This window comes from Chrysemys picta, chromosome 5 (assembly GCF_011386835.1).
Source record: "Chrysemys picta bellii isolate R12L10 chromosome 5, ASM1138683v2, whole genome shotgun sequence".
Taxonomy (NCBI): domain Eukaryota; kingdom Metazoa; phylum Chordata; order Testudines; family Emydidae; genus Chrysemys; species Chrysemys picta.
This window is the reverse complement of record NC_088795.1, coordinates 133,123,249-133,148,711: the sequence shown is the minus strand read 5'-3', so window position 1 is coordinate 133,148,711 and position 25,463 is coordinate 133,123,249.

Below are 25,463 nucleotides of genomic sequence, written 5' to 3'. Positions count from 1 at the left end.
AGCTCAGGTAACCTGGCTGACACCTGACCCAAAGGACCAATAAGGGGACAAGATACTTTAAAAAAAAATTTTGGGGGGGGGGGAAGGCTTTCATTTGTGCTCTTTGTTTGGGCGTTGTTCGTTCTTGGGACTAAGAGGGACCAGATATCAATTCAGGCTCTCCAAATCTTTCTGAACAAGTCTCTCATATTTCAAACTTGTAAGTAACAGCCAGGTAAGGCGTGTTAGTTTTATCTTTGTTTTCTCAACTTGTAAATGTACCTCTTGCTAGAGTGTTTACCTCTGTTTGCTGTAACTTTGAACCTAAGGCTAGAGGGGGTTCCTCTGGGCTCTTTAAGTTTGATTACCCTGTAAAGTTATTTTCCATCCTGATTTTACAGAGATGATTTTTACCTTTCTTTCTTTAATTAAAAGCCTTCTTTTTAAGAACCTGATTGATTTTTCCTTGTTCTACGATCCAAGGGGATTGATCTGGACTCACCAGGAATTGGTGGGGGGAAGGGGAAGGGGCGGGAATGATTAATTCCTCCTTGTTTTAAGATCCAAGGAGTTTTGGATCAGTGTTCACCAGGAAATTGGTGGAGGAGTCTCTCAAGGTTACCCAGGGAAGGGAGTTAGCACATTGGGAGTGGTGGCAGCAAAAGCAGATCTAAGCTGGTAGAGAAGCTTAGAGGTTTTCATGCAGGTCCCTACATCTGTATCCTAAAGTTCAGAGGAAGGAAGGAAGGAACCTTGACAATTGTGATTCAACTTTATTTCTGTAATGGGATGTGACAGCCCTCTCTAGTATGAACTGCATCCCCAAATCCTCTTCAGAGTAATAGCAGACTAGTGGGAAGGGGGGGTGGAAGGGTATGCTTGAAGTATATGCTGGTGGAGGAAATATTTTCAGCTGTGACTTAAAATGAGGAGAATTGACAAAGCAGAGAGATACAGGAAGGCTGTTCCAAAGCACCCACAGAGGGGAGGATAGGAGAAGGCTCAACCAGGAGGTGGCTCCCTCACCAAAAACTGTGATATATTGTGTGGAGAGATAGGGAGGGGGTCAATAAATACTAGGTGAGTCGAGGAAATGGTGAGGGAGATGGAGTCTTGAGGCAGGCTGAAAAGAATGGGCAGCCAGCTGAGAGACCTGACAAGAGCAATGATGTGGCCACACAACTTTCCATGCTTGGAAATAGAACAGCCCCCTGTTGGTTCCTCATTTCTCTCTCTAGAAATTGTTTCTGTCCATTTTAATTTCTCTTGTACTGACTAGGCAGAATAAAAGCAAAGTAGAAACATATTGTACCCCAGGTGAGACTTTGAATGGTCTTTTATGCAGCTTTAAACTATACATCTGTTGGCAATATCTGGGGATATGCTATCCATGTGCAAATACATTCGGATTCAAGTGTATATCAGGAGGGGAGGACTGCATAAAGGAACTGCAGACTTAGATGGGGATTTCATGAAAATGTACATTTAAAATATTAAATAGGAAAACTGAATTAAATGGCACAAACCAAAATACATTAGGAAATTGAATCTGTACATCTCATGAAAGAACTTGTTTATCATTCTATTTCCAGCCCAGTTTCTGAAAGAGAGAGGTTTGGATAAGTTCAGCTAAGATACAAATATACTTTTGCATGCTTATCCCAACAAACCTCTTGAGGTTCACCGGGACCATTAATCATAGTTAGGGATGGGAAAACATCCAAAGGTTCAGCATGCTGATTCAGTTCGGATAAGCAGTCAGAAGTCTGGATGTTTATTCAAAGACTTTTTTATATCTTCACAAGGGTAAGGCAGCAAGGAGACCACGGCACAGATTTTCCATGCAGCCGCCACTTAGGCAAATAGCATTTTGCAACTGCAATGTATTAGCTGATGGGCATCTCAGCATGAGTTTGCAATTAGCATGTAGGAGCTGTTTCCAGATTTTCTGGAGTCCGGTGTGATCTTGGCCAGGTCACTCAGCTGTATTCCTTTATATATCTATATTTATATCGGTATAATTAATAGATTTTTAAAGCCAGAAGGGATTGTTATGGTCATCTAGTCTGCTTGCCTGCCTAAAACAGGCCGTTGAATTTCACCAAATGATTCCTGCATCAAGCCCATTATAACATCTGATTGAGCTAGACCAGGGATAGGAAGCCTTTGGCATGCAGACCATCAGGGAAATCCGCTGGCGGGCCGGGATGGTTTGTTTACTTACAGTGTCCATAGGTTCGGTCAATTGTAGCTCCCACTGGCCACGGTTCACCATTCCAGGCCAATGGGGGCTGCAGGAAGCCGTGTGGGCTGAGGGATGTGCTGGCTGCCACTTCCTGCAGCCCCCATTGGCCTGGAATGGTGAACTGTGGCCAGTGGGAGCTGCGATTGGCTGCACCTGCGGACGCTGCAGGTAAGCAAACTGTCCCGGCCCACCAGCAGATTTCCCTGATGGGCTGTGTGCGCCAAAGGTTTCCGATCCCTGAGCTAGACCATATCTTTTGGGAAGACATCTAATCTTGATCTGAAGACTTCAGGTGATGGAGAGGCCACCATATCGCTAGGCAAATTGTTCCAATGGGTAATTTGCCCTCACTTTTATAAATGTGCCCCTTATTTCTAGCCTGAGTTTCTCTGCCATTATGTCCCAGCCATTGACTCTTCTCTGCTAGATTAAAGACCTCACTATTGTCAAATCTTTGTTCAATGTAGGAACATACTTAGAATGTGATCAAGTCAACTCTGAACCTTCTCTTGGATAAAACTAAATAGATTATGCCTGTTTTGTGTTTCGCCAGAAGACAGGTTCTCCAGAAGATAATTGTAAGAGGGATAATACGTTCATATCTTGCAGGAGTATTGTGAGGCTCATTTAATGTTCATAAAGCATTTTGCAGCCCTTGGTTAGAAGATTCTCTACAGGTGCAGATCACCATGGTGGAGTTGGTGGTGGTGATGTCTGAGGATGCAAAACTTGAGACCTCATGATAATAGCGTCTCTCATCAGGTTTGTGACACTCCTTGTACAGTATTCAAGTAGAGAAAGAGAGAGACAAGACATTGCAATGGTCAAGCTTCATTCTTGCTTCCACTTCTACTGTCCTCTCTCATCTAGCACTTCCTGAAAGCAAGGGCTTGTCTAGATGATTGGTTAGTGTGCACCAAGCTGAGGTGTAAATCTATTTTGCATTCTCATGTCACACACTAACTGTCCATTTGGACCCTGCTACCACACATTAAAAGTTCCTGCGAACACTTTGATTTACTTTGCTTTAAAATGGGAGTAGGTCAGTGTGCACTAGGGAACTCTTAGTGTGTGGTAGCAGGGTCCACATGGACAGTTAGTATGCAGCACACTAGTGCGCTGTAGATTTATACTCCAGCTTGCAGCACTCTTAACTGTTCATCTAGAGAAGGCCTACTTTTCCAGACATTACTCTATATCCGTCACACAGAAGCATAAAGGGGAGTAACCCCTCTGTTCTCCGCATACCTGTGTAGCCTTGTTGGAGATTGCACCTGGAGAACAGGTGCGGAATAGTCAGTATGTTGGGGGTTATGGCATCCTCCCCACACGACCACTGCATCTGAGCTGGCCCAGGGCTCATAGGTGCTGGAGCAAGAGATGCTGGGGTGCTACCGCACCCCGTGGCTTGAAGTGGTTTCCATAATATAGAGAGTTTACAGTTTGGTTCAATGGCTCTCAGCACCCCCACTATACAAATTGTTCCAGCACCGCTGCCAGGACTAGGGTAGTAATTTTCTCCAGGTAAGAGCAAGCAGCAGATTATTGCTTTCGCAAGTATGATTACTTCCCTGCCTTGCTCATGGGGCTGCACAGTCATATATAGTAACTCCTTGCTTAACATTGTAGTTATGTTCCTGAAAAATGCTACTTTAAGCGAAACAATGTTAAGCGAATCAAATTTCCCCATAAGAATTAATGTAAATAGGGGGGGAGGGTTAGGTTCCAGGGACATTTTTTTTTGCCAGACAAAAGACTATATAGATAGCTAGACAGACACATGCCCAGATTACGTTTTAAACAAACAATTTAATACTGTACACAGGAATGATGATTGTGAAGCTTGGTTGAGGTGGTGGAGTCAGAGGCTGGGATATTTCCCAGGGAATGCCTTACTGCTAAATGATGAACTAGCACTCGGCTAAGCTCTCAAGGTTTAATACGTTGTTAATATAACCTCACACTCTACAAGGCAGCACAAATGGAGGGAGGAGACATAGCATGGCAGAGAGAGACAGAGACACACAATGTGTGTGTGTGTGTGTGTGAGAGAGAGAGAGAGAGAGAGAGAGAGAGAGAGAGACTCACACCCTGTGTGTGTTAGAGAGAGAGAGAGAGAGAGAGAGAGAGGCACATTGCCCCTTTAAGTATGCTGACCCAACTCTAAGTACACTGCCTTTTAAAGTAGATCAGCAAGTTGAGACAGCAGCTGCTGCCAGCAAGCTCCCTCTGTCCTGAGCCCTGTTGTGTTCCCCACCCCACCCCGTGGAAATGGGGTACAGGAGTGGGGGGAGGGGGACACCATGACATTAGCACTCCTCCTCCCCCCCGCCCCCTGCACAGCAAGCAGGAGGCTCCCGGGAGCAGTTCCAAGGCAGAGGGCAGGAGCAGCACACGGCAGTGGGGGAAGGGACACCTGAACTGCCTGGAAATTGATAGCCTGCTGGGCGGCTGCCGCACAGGGAACTTAGGGGAGCTGATAGGGGCACTTCTGGTCACCCTGGTTCCAAATGCCCAGCAGCTAGCTTCAACAGGCTGCTTTTCCTGCAAGCAGTGGACAAAGCAGGTGGCTGCCAAACATTGTTATAAGGGAGCATTGTGCAACTTTAAACAAGCATGTTCTCTAATAAATCAGCAATGAAACAATGTTAACTGGGATGACATTAAGTGAGGAGTTACTGTACACCCCTTTATATGGGCTATATCCGAATGGTCCACTGAGAACAATGCTATAACCAGCACCTAGCTCTCAGGCCAGCCTGGATCATGCAAGGACTGTGAACAATGTGATTTTTCTAACACAGGGCTGAAATCTACAGGTTTCATGTAAAACATGCTGAAATCACACATTTCTTAGCATACATGCCATTTGTTGCGAACAAGTCCTAAATTATTAGGTAAATTGATCAGAATTAATGTTAGTCTGATTAAGTCTGAACTTAATCTACTTTAGACATTCTTATTTTAGTTCTTTTCAAAATACAATTAACTTACAGAACTGATTAGTTTGACTAGTCTCTGATTTTACAGATGGCAAACTTCCTTAACCATTGCAATCTCTTTAATTATATTGTCTTCCATCCAAATATCACCAAGAGATGTGACAAAGTACTGAATATTATGAGGTTTATATTCCAAGGTTACATGTACTGTTGTCATTAGATATTTTACGTGTCAAACAAACCTCATTAAAGTTAAAAAAAGAAAGGTTAAAGATAAGAGGAAGAAGAGCTGTTATCTGTGACTAAAACAGAGGTTTTGTAGAAAATGCTTAAAACACCTCCCCCGGCCTATTTCTTTTAACCTCAACAGCTGCCTTCTCTATCTGAAATGTAATTAGGAATATCCCTGACCTCACAGGAAACATTGCAGTATGGGCCAGGTTCACAAGTATAATTTAGCTGTTTGAATGATATAAAGCGGCTCCAGGTTTATAATTGCTTTGTATCACCAGAGAGGCATAAACCAGTTGTAGCACATTAGTGACTCTTGTGTAGTCTATACCACACCCACCACCAGGGTCTCTGAAATGCATTCAGTGACAGGATTAGCATCTGGCCTGTCTGTGGTTCTTTTCCTACCCTCCTTTCCCCAGGGGCAAAGTTGCGTGAAAATCTCTCAACAAAATTATTTGACTTTAATTCACTTTTATTAAATATGTGTTTATAATAGTGAAGGCATGGTCAAACAAGCAGGCCTGACATGTGATGCTTTGTGTGTGTGTGTGTGTATTGTCTGATCTATTGATTGTGGATTAATTAGAATTCCCAATTAATATTCTATGATCTGGCAGGGTTCTGCATCAAGATCAGACCCAGAATTATTACAGTTTTCACTAGGATAAGTACCCTGGTTTTCACAGGAGTGACACTCATGCTTAGGAAAGGTCTTTTGACTTTGTGATTTTGTTAATTGTACTAATAAAAATATTACAAACACTCCAACCCAGTAGTAATACAGGATGGTCAAAATGTCTGGCATTAGAGTATTCATATTGTGACAAAGTTCTGTCCTTGACTCCGTGGGTCCTGCGTTTCCTGATGGATTTTGCTAGCCTCAGAGGTTCACTGTGATCCTCCACGTAGCCCTTCTCTCTCTAGAGGCAAGGGTCACAGTCTACTGAGCCATTTTCATCATAAGCCAGCAAGGGAGGTGAGGAGAAGCAACCCTCCCTCGCACAGTCTCTGTTGTCTCCCAGTATCAGTGATTAATCAGGGAGGGGAGGTGGGGAGCCCGGCCCACCCTCTACTCTGGGCTCCAGCCCAGGGACCCTAAAATTAGCAGCTATGGAAGCTGACTTTTTGGAAATAGGACGTGTACAATTCCCTGGGCTACTTCCCCACAGCAGCCCCCCACTCAATATCTTCTTCACAATTACATCAGGGCCTCCTTCCTTGCACCTGGTATGGATTCGTACTGATTCATTCCTCCAACAGCACAGCTCCCTCCTATAGCTCCTGACATCCACACTGCACTGACTAACTGGGAGGCTTTTAACTAGTTCCAGCCAGTCCTTGATTGGCTTCAGGTGTCCCAGTCAATCTAGCTATCTCCACTTCTAGAAGGATCTTAATTGGCCCCAGGTGTCTTGATTAACCTGGAGCAACTGCCATTTGGTTACCATGGTACCAGGGATTTGTTTAGCCTGGGGCTAACATACCTGTTTCTCACTACTTTACTGTAGCCATCTGGCCTTGCCCCATCACAATGTATATACACCATTCTCTGCGGAAATGTAGAACTGGTGAGACAAGTGATCCACGAGTGGTCCTATCTCTGGCATGCCAGGAGAATCCCAGTGGTCAGCCCTTTTATAGGGTTATATGGCCACCATGTGAATATTCATAAGGATGTTTGGCCTCCTCTATCCATATCCGAACTTCCTCACCCTAATAATGTTGCGGTGCGATCCTCTCATAGATTATCATATCATCTATCTCAAGCTTATTAGCTTGGTCAATAGGTTACTGTAGAATTCTTATGATTGAACATCTGCTGATGTTCCTATTGTAGAATACCCAAAGCTAGCATCAACTGGGATTTTGCTGTTACCTATCAGTAGTTTAGTCATACTAGTGTATAACAAAATTTTATCTCATGATATCTTATGATCTAGGGTTACTCTTGGTTAGCCTTTAAGCCTCAATAAGTTTGGCTATGCTATTGTCTTACAAGCTTTAAGGCCTTTAGGCGTATTGCATTACTGCCTTAACTTATACCTGTGCCTTACCTAGCAAATAGTTATTCTTATAGGCTACAGTGTTGCTCCTTTAAATTCTAAAATTTCATAGTTTTAAGCCCAGAAGGGACCATTGTGATCATCTAGTCCGATCAACTGCATAACACTAGCCAAAGAACATCACCCAGTGATTCAGTCCCCAAGCCCATAACTTCTGGTTGAGCTAGAGCCTATCTTACAGGGTATGTCTAAACTTGGAGCTGGAGAACAGCTCGAGGAAACATATTCATGCTAGTGCTGATTGAGATACTGCATTCAAAATACTAGTGTAGCTGCGATAGCACGGGTAGCTGCTTAGGCTAGCTGCCTGGGGCTGTACACACAGGGCTCAAGGGGGTTTGTATTAGGTGCAACTTGCCCCTCCTACCACTTTCTGCTGCCCATGCTACTGCAACTATGGCACTATTATAAGTGGGCTAGCTCAATAAGAGCGAGCACAAGTATGTGTCTCCAAGCAGAGAATTGCAGCCACACCTCCAAGTGGAGGCATACCCTTAGAGAGATCTCCATTCTTGATTTAAAGACTTCACATGACAGAGGCTCCATTACACCCCTAGGTAAGTCGTTCCAATGGTTAATTACTCTCTATGTTAAAAACACGTACCTTATTGCTAGTCTGAATTTATCTCTCCCTGTAGAGTTGTGTAGCCATTTTATTTTCAAGAAACGTTGCAGACAGAGTAGACATACTCTACTCTCTCATGCAGACTTTCCTTGGTACTTTCCTTGTTGTTTTCCATAATCTAAAATAAGTCTTGTCAGACTGAAAGTACATACCTAGTTCTTTGGTGAATGGAAATACAACATTGCATCACATGCTATTGCGTCTGGAGTAGTCTCAAAGGGTAAGGACCTAGTTTTCAGAAGTGCTGTGAGCTCACAAATCTGATTAATTTCAACTGGTGTTTGGATGCCTGGTATTTTTTAAATCAGACCCTAAGAACAATGGGATTTGATGCAACCTAATCTGTTGAGTCACCTAATCTGTGTTTTCTAGGCCTGAGACTCCTACAATGGATTGTGCAGGATATCAGCAAAGAAATGGGGTTGGTTAGGGAGAGACAAGAAGTCCTTATCGAAATCAATTCCGATGCTGAAAATTTGGTTTTAATTTGTGTTATTTGGGCAAGCATGAGTCCGGTTCTTATTTTTAATGAATTACTGGTAGTTAGCTCTCCTATTCCTTATTAATCACCCAGCTTGAAAAATGTAGAAGGTATGTCTTGGACATGTGCTCAATTTAGCTGAATGATCAAGGTTACAGAAGGATGGAAAGCATCAGAGATTCTTGCTGTCCAGCCCTGTTAGTGTCAACTAATCTCTTATTGTTATTTTGGCTCATTAATTTAATCACAATTAATACCTATTTACATACACAAATATAATTTCTGCATTTGGAAATTGTAGGATATATTGAATTCTTGGATTAAAAAATCACATGGTAAATGTGACTATGTAAATATAGAATTAATTTGCATTATTAAATGGTTTTCATCCCAAACCAAAACAGATGGAAGAAGTAAAACAGATAAGCAAAGAAAATAAGAAATAAACAATGGATAATAATGCCATTTATTAATGTTAACAAATAATCAAAAGTTACAGGGTCTCCCACTGAAAGAATGTTGCTCACTTTGTAATTCAAATGAAGATACAAAGGCCACTCAGGTTTAGATTTAGGCTAGGTCTACACGGGGGGGGGAGGGGAAAGGTAATTTCGATTTAAGATACGCAAATTCAGCTACGCGAATAGCTAGCTGAATTTGACTGTTCAACTTACCCCGCTGTGAGGACGGCGGCAAATCGACCACCACGGCTCCCCTGTCGACAGCGCTTACTCCTCCTGACGAGGTGGGAGTACGTGCGTCGATTCGGGGATCGATTTATCCGTTTAGATGAGACGCGATAAATCGATCCCCGAGATCCCCAAGAGATCGATTTCTACCCGCCGATCCGGGCGGGTAGTGTAGACTAGCCCATAGAAAGGAAAAATGTCTCACTAGTTTGCAACCCACTGATGCTGTGCTAGGTGCATTACTACACAAATAATTAAGACATTTTTTCTTATACATCTACTAATTGGTGGTTCTTTGGTGCAAAACTACTTTGAGGACCAGAGTTTCTTTTTTTGTTCTTTCTTCGTGGGAAGAGATAGGAGGATTTAAAAAGAAGAATGTGTTAAGGGGTCTAAACATTGCTGTGTCAAGTGGGTACAGCCCCAGGGTGTGACTATGAATAATGGGATAAAACTCAGGAGAGAAAAATGTAAGCCAAATATCAGTTGGGGACAGTTTTCTGAGTAATTGAAAACTGGGCTGGACAAAGAAATGTAGATTATATTAGAGGGCAATCCTGTATTGTCACGAGGGATGGACTAGATTATCAATACTTGTGGGTGTTTTCCATTTTTAACTTCTCTGATATTTATGATTTGAGCAACCGGCTTACTACCGTGTACACAACTGAGATCAGAGACTCTGCTATGAGAATGGCTTTTTAAATTCTAAACTAAAAACTAAGTGGGCTATATACAATGCTGCCTGAAGAGTTTGAAACACAGATGATTAAATTGTCAAAAAAAATGAGCAGTGATTTTTTTTCCAGTGCTTCAATTTTTGGTTGGCCAGCTTGAGATATTAAGGTGCCATGAAGAGGGACCTGATTTTCAGCAAGTGTAAAGGACTCACCCTTTTAAAATCAGACCTTGTTAAAATGTTTTAGGTTGTGCTTTCAAATGCAGAGTTACCAGAACCCTAGGAATAACTACTAAGTATCATCAGTATCATGATGGTTGCATTTTGGCCATCATTCTGTGAATCCCAAGGATAAGATATTGATCAATGGATTCATTCCAAGGATCATGTCTATTTACAATCCTGGAAACATGAATGAACCTATTCTTAATTTTGTTTTCTCCGTCATTCTGTCTTTGAGACTACTCTGTTTGAGTTGCAGATATATAGCAGGTTTTTCTCCCGCAGGTGCTAAAACCCTCTCTTTCATTCTTTTGGGAACTGTGAAAATAAATAATAATATGCAGTGTAACCTACTTAAGGTTCAGGAATTATGTCTACAAATGCAGAACACTGTGCCACAAAATCCAGTGGAAAAATATTTGCAATAGGTTTCAAGGCCATTTCATAACCCACCCATGTAACTTTTTTGTGAATTTTTCACATTGTGACCAATTTTGCTTTGAAACATGAAAACTGCCATTTTTTTGGTAAATGTTAGGAGATATTTAATTTCATCGGAACAAAATTTCAGACTTTGAAAATATTGATGACATTATACAAAACAACAACAATTTGAGTTAAATATACAATTTTACTAAGTACTCATCCTGGTTTTGATTAAAAGATTTTCAGGGTTGGGGAGGATTTTTGTTTTACTTTGTTTGATTTTTTTTTTAATTGGACCTTTTTTGTATATCCACAATTCCCAGTTAGCCAGGGAATTCACCACAGAACCATATAACTGTAAACGGCTAGTTTCAAACTACTACCGAGAGAAGGGACTAACCATCGGTGATTGTAATATGAATCCTGCTTGGCCTATTGTATGTGAAATGATCTAGTGTTTACATATGAGTTTCTAATGGATCAGAACCACAACCAGGTAAAGGACTGAATGGGCATAGAAAAATAACTGCACACTTCCCCATAACAGAGATGTCTCTAAAACAGAGCTGAGTCACAATGCTGGGACGAAACTTATATTTGTCCTCCTTGTACCGTGCTTTTCATGGAGGATCTAACATCTTCAGATCTGTCAATCTCATACCTTTAGCAAGAATGTAGCTCAGTTAAAAATGAAGAATATGTATTTTAGTTATTTTTAACTCATTATTCTGCATTTCAGCTATGAACTTTTAGACTACTTCGCTGTAGTTATATTACTTCACTCCTTTTCTTTTTAGCTTCTCACTTCCCTTGCTATTCACCCACCGCCAGCTTCAATTATTCATAATGTAGTAGGTGAGCTGTTTTTGTCTGTGGTATTCTTAAGAACACTAGTTTGCAAAAGGATCTTTGCAAGAGAGAATTATGCAGACAAAAGAGAAGTTGGCAACACTCGCAGCAAGGCGAGATTATGTGAGGTAACTTCATCCTGACACTTAAATGCAGGCAAATATTCTTACAATATTAGTAGAGCATGGGATGTCAAGAATACACAGGGATATTTGTATTCTATTAGGAAATAGGTGTATTTGTACATTTAAAAAAATTCAAAACCCAAAATGCCAGGGTGAGTGAGGAAAAAACTGCTAAGGAAGTAATCCTCTCGAGAAGAAAACAGTATTGTACTGTGTAACAGATGAAAGCTTCTCTCTGTGGTATGAAAGAGATAAAATAGACAACCAATAAATATTCCATAATCCAAAGTCATTGTTCAACCCATCTACACCTAGCTCCTGGCCAGCAGCCCAGATATAAACATCAATGGCCTATATGTAAGAACTGCCTTCATGAGTACTGAAAAATACTATACTGAGTTGCTGTGTAGCAGATAATACTCTGTATTGAAATAAATAGAATAGTGAAATATGAGCACATGCTATCAGCAGCAGTACACAGGGCTTGATCTAATCCAGTCCAAATTCTGGATTGACAGTTTCAATCTAACCCAGCAATGTGAGATTTCTCTTACCAGGGCTGGCTCCAGGCACCAGCCCACCAAGCATGTGTTTGGGGCGGCACCTGGAGGGGGGCGGCGCGGCGGGGCGCTTCGGCCCGAGAGTGGGGCCGCAGCAGGCTCGCCGCCCTCCCTGCGGCGCTCCGGCCGCCGGGGAGAGTGGAGAGCCACGGCGGGCTCGCTGCCCTCCCCCCAGCGCTCTGGCCGCCGGGGGCTCTCCACCCTCCCCCTGGCACTCTGGCCACCGGGGAGAGCGGAGCGCCCCGGCCGGGCTCTCCAACCTGCTCCCGGTGCTCTGGCTGGTTGGGGATTGCAGGCCCGTGGCCGGGCTCGGCACTCTCCCCTGCCGTGCTAGGGGAGTGGTGGGGGGATGGCAGGTGGCTTTTTTGCCTAGGGCAGCAAAAAAGCCAGAGCCAGGCCTGTCTCTCACAATATGTACACTAAAATTCAGGCACTGCTATTCTGGTAGTAATAGTTTTATTTTATTAGGGTGATTTAAAAATTGAGATTCAACAGTTTTGCTTTCTGTCTTGATCTGGTTCTACGTGGACACCCTGAAGAAGAAACCGGACCAGGGTAAGGCCTTCGAAGTAACCAGCAAGTGGGACTCCAGCAACCACTTCCTCCCCACGGGCAGCTTCACCCGGTTTGCCAACTGGTGGTTCATACACAGCGCCCGGCTGAATTGCGTCCTGCTCAACGGTGCCATCCGCCACGGGAACCGGGACAAATGCTGCAGGAAGTGCGGGTACGTCACCGAAACCCTGCCCCACGTCCTATGCTGCTGCAAGCCCCATGCCAGAGCCTGGCAGCTATACCACAACGCCGTCCAGGACGGCCTAGTGAAGGCCATCGACCCGCGTCTGGGAGAGATCACTATCAACCACGCCGTCCCCGGCACCGACAGCCCGCTGCGCCCAGACATCGTCGTCACGGACGAGGTTGGAAAAAAGATCATCCTGGTCGACATAATGATTCCATTCAAGAACAGGACCCCGGTCTTCCGTGAAGCCCGGGCCCGCAAGCTCGAAAAGTACGGACCCCTGGCTGACACCCTGCGGACTAAAGGCTACGAGGTGCACATCGACGCTCTGGTCGTTGGGGCCCTAGGTGCCTGGGACCCATGTAACGAACGCGTGCTGAGGACCTATGGGGTGGGCCGTCATTACGCACGGCTCATGAGACACCTAATGGTCTCGGACACTATTCGTTGGTCCCGGGACATCTACACCGAGCACATCACCGGCCACCGCCAATACCGAGAGTAAGCCGGTGAGACCTCGTGCACCCACCAGGGGGAAGAGACTCCCCCTGCTGAACTTTATCCCCTGAGCCCTGAACCCACCCAACCTAACTGAATCCCACCACGTGAGGGTCACCCCATCCCCATTACCCAGCCCACTTACTTATACCCATGTCTGTCTCTACTTCCTGTATGGGTGATAGACCCTCACCGCTTATTGCCTGTTTCCTGATCCCGCCCACCGGTTACCCCCCCGCATTGGGGACATTGCAGTCTGTATATACTATGTGTGCTGCCCAACCCCAAAACACTAACATCCCCACTATACTCTGTATGTTACCCCCAATGACCAATAACTGACGCCTCAAATTTTCTGTATTGTTTATTTTTTAAATATTCTCTAATTTAATTTGTTGTGATACACAACTTTACTGTAGCAGTGTCTCTGCTTAATGTTTGCTCACTGGGATTGAAAGTGTGTGTGTATTTAAATAAAATAAATACACAATTGGAATAGATGTGGAATTACATATATTTATGTTTTGGATTGTATTACAGCAATGTTGATGTTACACAAAATTAACCAAAGGATTCAACATTCATAGTTAAGGCTCAAACCTTCTATAGGTAACTGTAATAATAGGACCAAATTATATAATTTTGAAATGGAGCCTCACTGTTGGTGAAGTAGGTATTGGAGGTTTGGTTCATTACTGTAGATTTCCATAACTCTGAACCCTTAACTTTTGTCTAAAGTGACTATTGTATGTGAATTCTCATTATTTATGAGAGAAGGCTTTGTTATGCTAGCATTGTCACATCAGCGGTTGACCTCATTGGTTGCTTCCAAACAACTACTGTAGTATTTAGAATTAGGTATATGGAGAACTTTCCCATGTCTATGGGACTATGTTACGCTTTTAGCATGGACTTAGCGTGACTTCTTTGGAGTTGACTACTATCGCGGTGTAAATTCAGGGGAAATATGTTAAAGTACGGATGTCAAATTTTTCAGTTTTAGTTAGATTCACATGAGTTTTCATAGACATGGGTAACCTCACAGCAGGCACATAAAGAAGCTAATTACAATGATTATTCAAATAGTTTTGTGTGAATAAAACAGGAGGGTATGCCGGCCTCTTTCATGTCCAACCATCAGCTGTCTAGCCTCATCTTCACCTTCCATCATGGGGCAATAGCTTCAGTAGAAGAAAGTTTCACCAAGTCAGGGACTCTTCAAAGAGTGACTCTGTTTTGAATCATCTCCATAGGAATAACATCATGGGGTCATTCATTAAGTCTTAATGACTCCAGATCAGATTTGTTCAGTTGACTACAACCCTCCCTGCAAACTCAATGTGGGTTCTGCAAATTAAAATGTTGTCCTCTCTGGTTGGTGCATCATCACCAATGATAAAGTTTACACCAATTGAATTCTACCCTTATTTGTGCCTGTGTTAATTGGTGTAACTGACTGCAGGTGTTTTACCTGCAACTGTGACTTGATTAGCAGTTCTCCTGATAGGCAATCCAAAATAGAATCCATATCTCTGCTATAACTATATTGGTTATTCAGGGCAATGGGAATATAGAGTGGTTAGATTTTTATATTTGTCACTAAAATAAAAAGAGAATAGAGGGGAAAAGCAGATCTGATGACTAGGAAGAAACCATATTTGTGAAAGGGCCTCTGGGCTACTGGACATCTGCCTTATGTTTTCCTGGGAGCATTAGCTATTTCCTGCATCAAGCCCATAATAAATTCTGCTGGAGCTAGAAAATATATAGATTAATCGCAGTTAACTCACGCAATTAACTCAGAACATTAATCATAATTAAAAAATAATTGTTAAACAATAGAATACCAATTGAAATGTATTAAATATTATTGGATGTTTTTCTACCTTTTCAAATATATTGATTTCAATTACAGCATAGAATACAAAGTGTACAGTGCTCACTTTATATTATCATTATTGATTAGAAATATTTGCATTGTAAAAATGATAAAGGAAACAGTATTTTTCAATTCACCTCATACAAGTACCATAGTGCGATCTCTTTATCATGAAAGTGCAAGTTACAAATGTAGATTTTTTTGTTACATAACTGCCATGAAAAAACAAAACAATGTAGAACTTTAGAGCCTACAAGTCCACTCAGTCCTACTTCTCATTCAGCCAGTCGCTAAGACAAACAAGTTTGTTTACATTTGCGGGAGAGAATGATTATGACAAAACACAAATAAGGTACAAATGTGAGATTTCTAAAGATAGCTACAGCACTTGACCCAAGATTTAAGAATCTGAAGTGCCGTCCAAAATCTAAATTTGTCTAGGCCCAACTTCCAGCTCTTAGATCATGTTATACCTTTCTCTGCTAGATTGAAGAGCCTATTATTAAATATTTGTTCCTCATGCAAGTACTAATAGACTGTAACCAAGTCACCCCTCTACCTTTTCTTTGTAAGCTAAATAGATTGAGCTCTATGAATCTCTCACGATAAGGCATGTTTTCTAATCCTTTAATCATTCTTCTGGCTCTTTTCTGAACCCTCTCTAGTTTATCAACATCCTTCTTGAATTGTGGACACCAGATCTGGACACAGAATTCCAGCAGTGGTCGTACCAGTATCAAATACAGAGGTAAAATAGCCTCTTTACTCCTCAGGATTTCCCTTTTTATGCATCAAAGTGTTGCATTAGCTCTTTTGGCCACAGTATTTCCAGTGTTTTCTCTTCTAACCCTGGAAGATAGAGAAATGGAGGGAGGGGGGGAACACATGTTCCAAAAAGTTTTTACAGGAAAAATCAGTGCAGCGGGGACCAACTATCTATGTACAGCTCAGAAATCCAGCCTGAGTATTACTGGAGTAGGCAATTATGTTTGCTTCAGTTGCCTAGACAGCACTCATATTTTGGTGTGAAGGGGAGCTGTGTTTTTCAGCTGAGCAGGAGAATTCTAATGTATGATAGTGTCTGCAGCCTCATTTTACTGTGCTGGTGTGTGAACCACAGGAAAAATACGCTGCTGAAACCCGAACTATCCATGATATCTCTTCTAACCTCCCAACATATACTCTCTAGGATGGTTCAGAGAAAATGTTGAAAAAGGATGTTTTTCCATCTTCTCCTAATGCTTGTTCTGCACTTTATTCCAACAAACCCATTGCACTAGGCAGCCTGGTTTGAAGATCAGAGGATATTTATCTCAATATGCATTAGCTCTAGTGCCTATTTTTATACCGAGGTTTCCCTGCAGAGGAAGCGAGGGATTTGCAGTTGAGTCCCATTTAGGGTTTCATCGTCTGCATTATGGTTTATATATTTACTCACATATAGCTCGAACATGTTACCTGTTCCCTGAAACAAACACCCACATCATTTGCTTCTCAGAAAGGTTTTTCCTGTATGTTTTACTATGTGCACAACCGAAAGTGTGACTACTGAGTGTTATCTGTTGGTTTACAGTGAATACTGGCACTAGAATATAGCTAAGGGATAGGCTTTCATTGTTAATACCAATTCACTACAGACATGTAAATTTAGTACAGAAGCAGCTCTTGCCTGGCACAGTTGCTTGTCTTTCTTTGTGGATGGTCACATGTGCATCTGGTTCCAGCTAACACATGGTAGTATCTAAATATTAGCCCATGCTAAGATTATTAGTATTGCAGTAATGCATAGAAGACCTAGTCTTGGATCATGACTCCATTGTGCTAGACACTATAGAAATACATCACAAAGAGATGATCCTTGACCTGTAATCCTACAGTTGAGAAGGGTGTTCCAACTATTGCCACCCTTCTTTGTATCCTTATTGTGGCAAGAGGCTTGTTACATTTCATCTATTTCCGGTGCTGTCATCAGATTTAGGTTTAAACTAGACCCTGAACCAAAATGCCACAGAAATGTGGAGGAAACTTGGATCTGGAACTGAACTTTGTGGCTTGGGCCCACATTAACCATAACATTTAAGAATACAACACCCAGATAGGCAATTCTTCCTACTGCAGTAAGAGATTATCTGTTGCATGCAGTGGCTACACCTAAATATTTGCCAATAGATGCCAGTTACTATAGTAATCTCCTATTCTGATACTACTGTCTGGTCTCTCAACAAATGCTGACTCCTTAATTGCAACCACTGTATCTCCTTCCTCCCAAGGATAATATCATCTCCATGTGTGTTTGGTAAGAAATCTAATTCTGCTTTTAATTTATTTTAACAAGTTATAACTGGTGTACAGTGAAGTAAAAAATGAAGTTAAATGGGAGAGAACTATCAATACCACACAAACAATATTACCATTAATTAATTATAAACACTATCGATAGACAGTCTATTTAGCAAGTTCTGGGGCAATTAGATCATAATAAAGTGCTTGAAATGAGCTAACACGTCTCTGTCTCTGGGAATTTGAAGGCTAACTGCATGATGAGCACTGATGAAAGTTCTTGGACAGTCAAACAATCTTTTTTTTTGGCATTCAGGATCCACATAAACTTATTCTGCTGGAAAAAGACAATAAGGAAAAACAAGCTATTGCAACATTTCCTGATCAATCAGAATATGTTGTCTCATTCCTAGGACCTTATTGTATTAGATCACTATCTCCGTACTGTGCAGTTCAGAGTCTATCAATCCCTTTAGTAAAATCATTTCTAAACACTGGGGAGAATGTCATCAGTATCCCTACAATACACAGTTATATGTGTGTTGCCCTATGGGCCTTGCAAGCATGGTCTGTGCTGTGGAGGAAGGATTGATGAATATACCAGCTTGATGTAGCAGGGCCATATAGTCCTCCACCCTGAGAGTCTGATGATAAAGACTTCTCCATCATGCCCCCATAGCTGTGCAATTTCCACAGATGACACCTTCATTTCTCCAGTGATGAGCTGATGTAGTGCTGTTATGATGTCATGACCAACCAGGCTTAATCATTGTCTTTCTTTGTGGCCTGTTCTTGCAGCTTTCTAGTCCAAGTTTACAGACTCGATGAGGGGAATAGTGGGTTAGGTGGATATTTGGGATTTACCAACAATGTATCTGGGTAGGTCAAGCAACTCTACATCTAACCCATCCCTCCATATAATACCTGTCAATACAGAGCTCTCACATTACATTGCATCACCACAAAATGCATTGACTCACAGTATGGGGGTCACGGTTTACTTAAGGTGTTGGATGAATACAGACAAAAAATCACAAATGCTGGAATTAAAACTGGCAAATCATTCTGCAGATATTTGCAACCCCTTTTATTTGCTTTTCTGATAACATTTAAGCAAGTAGATCCTTACCTGGAAGAACATCAGGAAAGTGGAAGTGTGGAGAATACTTATGTAAAGTAGGTATGTTTTTGCACAGGCAGTGCTGGCAGCCATTTTGAAAGCTAATTGTGGACTGGGAGTTGGAAGAGGAAAATGGGAGGAGGGAAAACTAAATCAAAGCCAAATTAAATAAAATAAACACTGCTAGCAATGCCACCATAATTAAGTGTAAGAGCCTCAGGGGATAGTGTGTACCTTCCATATTTGTTGGCTGACAGGTGTCTCATCTGGTGGCCAGACAGTGTCATGGGGATGATTGTCCTGGGCCCTGCTCCCTCTTGAATTACCTTTCAAATTTATTATATTATTGGTAGCATCAATAAGTTACTTGTATTCTTGTAACGCCTAACGCACAGAACTATACGCACAGAGAACAGAACGTGGCCTTCGCTCCAAAGAGCTAACAATGTACAAAAGACAGACAGATAGACAAACTGATACAGACAAACAACAAAAAGACAATGTGTCAAAAGAGTAATAAAATGGTGTCCCAGTTTCCTGCTTCTCCTGCTGATCACCTATGTGGTCATCAAGCTACCAGTCGAATTGCTTCAGAACGTAGGCTCCCTCAACCACCCTCATATGGAAACACAGCCATATTCTAGGGAGAAAATGCCAAAGGATTCTGAAGACGTGCACTTATCTGCTACCTCTCCCATGTTCATATCTAGGAGGAGGGGGCAGGATTCATGTGGCCACCCTTTTGATGTCCTGGTTTTAGTGGTAGCTTTCAACCACACCCTGGTGCATTCCTGCAAAAACAGGTAATTAACCCTCTTTGCTTTCACTTAGAAGGATGTCTCTCGGTCAATAAGCTGACAGCCTAATAACTGCCAAATATTTTTTTTCCCAAAGTTTTATGTCTTGGTTATTTATTTTTAAGCAGTTTTTTTAATCTTGGCCCCACATCCTCCAGGTGTCTGCTTAGATCAGAGCACAAGTATATATGGGGTTTTAAGGATCCTAAGTGTCGATTTGCACCATGGCTGTGGAATTAAGCATCCAAACTTAAAATAATTGGGTATTCAATCTTTCCTACATTCTCCGGATCAATGTGAGTATGATCCGGCAAACCCTCTGCTTACATTAGTAGTACCATTGACTTTAATGGGAAACCTTGAGTGAGTAAAGCATACTCCTGTGAGTAAGGGTTTGTGAGGTCTCGGCCCCTAGTAGCATTCAGCAATGTAATCTTTGCTTTCTCTCTTAGCAGTTTTTAATGAATATTCTCTTGGCAGTGCTGCAAGAATTAAATAACAACATCACATACACATTCTTAGGGGAAAAGGACGAGGACTGTGACTTGGCAGTTCTGCATTGTTATGGGCTATGCTGCAGAGTGCCTGTGTGACCTTGGATAAATCTTGTTCCTCTGTTTCTCCATGTATCCAGTGGTGATAGGGAGGTATACCTACCTCCATAAGGCTGTTGTGAGCTGCATTCGTGTTTGTAAAGCATTTTCGCAGCATTTGATGGGCAGTACTATATAAAGTAAAGAACATTGTTTTCATGCAAATAGAAAATTGGAATAACTTAGAGTGTGACAATGTTTTGATCACTCCATGCCTAGTGTTAGGTTAAAGTATCTGTCAGTGAAAAGGGGATGGGAATTCTTCCAAATACAATAACCACTCTCAATTCAGATAGCTAGAACCTTCACTGATCCAGATTTATGGCAATGGGTATAAGTAGTACACAAACTCTAAAACAGACTCACTGTTCATAAATTGGCTGAGAGCATGGTATGTCGTGCCAACACTTCCACTTCTTTTACTGCACCACTTTAAGGCCAGGACCTGGTTATATTTCAGAAGAATAAAATAGACCTTGTAATTCCATCAGTCTACAGGTAATACAGTAGTTCTGCAGTACTCTTAAGGGAAACATTGACTCAGTACTAACTGGTATTCTGTTTTAACTCACCACCTATATGACTGATTAGGGAACAATACCCAAGGACTGTATTACAAAGAACGGCATACTTGACTGCACATCAATAAATGTATGAATTCACTGCAGAGAGCCTGGAGATTTTACCACTAATTCAGAAAGAAAACAATCTACAAAAGGAATTCAAGCTTGAACATGGGCAGTTGCATGCCCAGTTTGCAGAACTGCAAATAGATGGATGCAGCCATGATTTTGTTTTGCCATTTTTTACTTGCTTTATCTATGAGCAGACTTGTTCGGGACAAATTTCCATTCCCTTCATCCCCCACCATCATATCTGGTTGCACAAACTGTGAAAAATTCATCAAGGAAAAAACGTCAGATGAATGTGACTTTACATTGCTGAAAGTCAGAGTGTTTTGTTTGTAGGGATGCATGTGTGAATTGTTTTAAATTTTGATTTGTATGGGTTCATGCCCTCTGAGGTTCAGGGTCAAATGAACTATCAAAATTCAGACAAAATCACCCACTTTCCTCTGGTTTCATTATTAACCCATAGAGAATATTGAATTTCATATTGTTGAGCATAAAGGGCCTGACTTACCTCTTCATTCCTTCAGTTTTGCCCCATTTGTAACTCCATTGATCTCAGCATCTGTGTGATTTCACTGATATTAACCTGACATAAAACTGATGTGATGCATGGCTGAATCAGGCCCAATATCCTTAAATAGAGTGTTATCCAAAGATGACTGTTCATTGACTTCTGTAGGCTAGGTGTGGCGATCTTGGTCCAGTTCCCAGCAGATGGAGATACTGAACACCATCACAGTTGGCACGGATAAACTCCCTCATTTGGCAGTGCTGGAAAAACTGGTTCAGACTGAATTACCTTTGAGCCTTTGACCTGATTATAACAGGAATGAGGCACAATGGCAACGAAGCCTGAGAATGGTTTTGTTGTTGAGCCACTGGATTGAGACTCCAGAGAGCTAAGTACAGCCCCCCCCTCTGCTAAGGACTTCCTGTGTGACCTTGAGCAGGTCACTTCACTTCTCAGTTTCCCTTTTGTAAAATGGGGATAATGTATTTAGTATTTATTTGTATTGTCATAGTGCCTAGGAGTCATGGCCCAGGAACCTATTGTGCTCAGTTCTGTTCAAACACAGAACAAAAAGACAGTCCCTTCCCCCAAAGAGTTTACATAAGTATAAGACAAGAGAGAACAGATGGAACAAATTGGGCAGTACCAGGAGACAATGAGACAATATTTGTTAGCATGACAGGCAGCGGTCTCAGTCAGGGCCGGCTCCAGGGTTTTGGCCGCCCCAAGCAGCCAAAAAAACCCAAAAAGCCGTGATCGTGATCTGCGGCGGCAATTCGGCGGGAGGTCCTTTGCTCCCAGCGGAAGCGAGGGACCGTCCGCTGAATTGCCGCCGAATACCTGGACGTGCCACCCCTCACCGGAGCGGCCGCCCCAAGCACCTGCTTGCCAGGCTGGTGCCTGGAGCCGGCCATGGTCTCAGCACACCAGCAACCTAACTATTCCTTCCTAGCTTCTTTCCTAGGAATATTTTGAAGATAAATGAATTAATGTTTGGGAGGCATTTGAATATTGCCTATGGGGGTCACATAATGCATCGATTCTATGGATTTAAAAAAATGGGTTTCATGCTCCATCACCCAGAAAGCTGTATTTTTTTAAAAAGTGAAACAAGCTGTATTTGTGATGGTCAGCACCATGGCAAAATTCAAGCAGGAATGGCCCTCATCATTTTGAGTGCGTCTAAGTGTCTTTCCCCTGTGATTGTCAATGAGTTGTGAATAAACCACTACAGAATGATGGATAGACATGCGAATGGGGAAAATCTTTTCATGTTGGGGTTGAGGGACAACATGTATAATGACATACAGGTATGTAAAAGTCATACACAATGATATGCCAGTGGGATATGATACTTACCTTAATATAATTTCTTGTAGGCTGTATGATATAGCATTTTATCCGGTATGTTTAAATTTAAAATCCTCTTTTTTTTTTTTAGAAGTCTTAAGATATAGTAAAATCAATATGAATCTTTGGGACTGAAAGTCTCTTCTGCATGAGCCATCCAATACAACATTAAGATCTTAGGGCAAAAAAAATTTCTAGTAACTAATAAATTATAACAAGTATAAATCACTTGGTGAATTATTAGAATATTGCCCTTTTGATTCCAGGACTGTCCCTTGCAATCTGGGAAATGTGTCACCTTTTACTAACAAGAGGCCCAGTGTCACTGACCATTTCACAACATGTCCAAATGTAAAGCACGTTGTCATGGAAAATAATGAATACCATAAATCTGTACTATTCTGTGCTATACAGTAAAACATGACAAATAGTCTTTTCTCCAGGTCTAGCCATTATTTCATTCACTATGAATTCTCAATACCTTGTCACGTGTAAACTGAAGATAGAGCAAGCTATGGATCTCATCCATAAACTGGCCTATCTCCATTAATTGGCTTTCATAGAATTAAGCCAATTTACCATAGCTGAAGAGTTGGCTTTGTAAACCTGTTGGAATTTTGGCACTTCAGATTTGGTTTTCTCATTGGTTGACAGTGTAACAAAAGAAACTATTGGCATTTGTATTTACCATTGGTATTAATGTGTTTCCAAAGAAAAATAAGGCACATTGCCTTATTCAATAATATCAAATATGGGGAAGATGGACTCAAAAATTATGTGGGGGGAAAATCTTTGTAAATGAATCTGGTGGTAGTGAAAAGTGCTGGACAGTCAGACTATAACAGTTGCCTATAGGCAAGTAAAAATCACTGGCAATATGAGAGCATATAATTATCCACCTCACCAAAGTGTATGCTTGCAACATAAAACGTCAATTGATGTCTTCCGCTGTGGTGTTTTTGGTACTTGGTGATTTAATGATTCTTTGGGTGGATGTGAATGATATTGTCACCCTGAGCATTTTAAAATCATACCAAGAATCTACATGTTAATACTAGGCTACTAAATGATTAATCTGGTTCTCCTGTTACATAATTCAACATCCCTTGTTAGTTTGACATAGCAGTTATTTCCTTTTATAGTTTGGAATGTCAGGGCGACATTTTCAAATGGAGGTGCCTGAAATCTAGTAATTACCCACACATTTTTACTGTAACATTTCTCTACAGCATCTTCTTTCATAAAATTTCATACTCTCCTTCCTGCCAACATTCAGATTCTTTCTTATTCTAGCATCTTGTTCCTTTGTGTTTACAATGTAAGTAGTCCTACTATCTATTCTTTCTAACCTCTGCCATTTCCTTGTGGAACTCTTATGTTTCAAACCAAACTTTAACCATAGGGAGCAGCATTTGTCACACTGCATTATAAACTTGTATCTAGAACTTTCTGTATAGGGGGAGATTTGGCAGCAGCCATTGGATCTGTCCGAAGAAATAAAGTCATTTTGCTTATTTGTTTTCCACATCTGGGAGCTGAGAGTACCCTTTATTTATATTGTCTTACTATTCTTTTAAATCTAGGCATGTTCTCATATTTGTTTGGTTTCTCTTACTACCACCACCGCAATTGGTTTCAGTGTTTTGTTTTGTTTTTCCATATGGCTTCTAATTGCACCATACTTATTAATTCCTTCAGAAAGTAATTTCTCACAACAAATTTTTCCATTCAGAGTTGTCCAGGATGGAAAATAACCTGAGTTAACTTAAGGTTTAAATAAGCATGACCTGTGTCCTTAACAGAATAGAATTCAGATTCCTCCTCAAACAGCGGTTCAACCAACTAAGCTGAGTGTCCATATAAAAAACACATCAGCAACCAGCAGTGTGATCCAGTGGCTAGCACACTACAGGGACCTCAGCAGACTTGGGTTCTATTCCACCCTCTGCTCCTCATCTTCTTGGTGACCTTGACCAAGTCACTTATTATCTGTGTGTCTCTGTTTCCCTATCTGTGAAATGGGCAGAGGAAGGTCTTCCTTTTCATGAAGGGTTTTGATGTTTTTGAAATGTGGCTTAGTTCTGAATTGGAACAAGAGGTAAAAATTTCAAAATTCTCTGTGTACGGGGATAGCTGCCATGGACTGAGGCAGTCCTGGGGTCCCTGGCCTCAGGGCAGACAGTCTGGTTGGCTGCTCTGCAGCCATAATCTCCTGGAAGCCCAGGCTTCCTACTGCAGAAATCACCTGGTTTCCAGAGAAATGTTATCAAAATCAGTGTTTCCATGGAATGTTTCAATTTCAATGAATTGGCCAATTCCATCAAAGAAAGATTTCGTTTGAATATTTCTGTCGAGATCTATGGAAAGTGCTTTGAGAGCTGATGATGAAAAGTGCTATATGACACCTCGGTATTATAATTGTACCAGAGTCTATAAAGCGTATTATATTCATTATCTTTATGGTAAAGAACATTGTGATAGGGTGTATGTGCCCTGCATTGGACAAGGATGGGTTGACCCCATGCTCTGGACAGAGGAAACCACACCCCTTTGTCCTTGCTGGGCATGTTCCAGCTGAAGCATCAGTATAAAAGGGAGAAAACTCTTAGAAAGCTTTCCCTTCACCCCCTTCCCTGGTTCTTGTTACGCAGACAGAAAACGGAAGACCAGAAGTCCGAAGTGCAGGCAATGAGATGCTTATTGGGGTTAATTCCAAGCAAACATATTCATAGCTCTACACACCGGCAGAGTCTGTTCCCCAATGTTCTATTTCCAGCTCCGATGCCACAGAGCATTTACCCCGTGTCCCCCTTCAGAGCTCTAACATCCCAGAGATTTACCTGTGTCCTTGTCCACCATACCCTGTAACACTTTAACTGCGCTATACCTTATCTCTTCCCCTTGTACTAAAAGCCCCATCTGGTTGTGGGAAATGCAACACA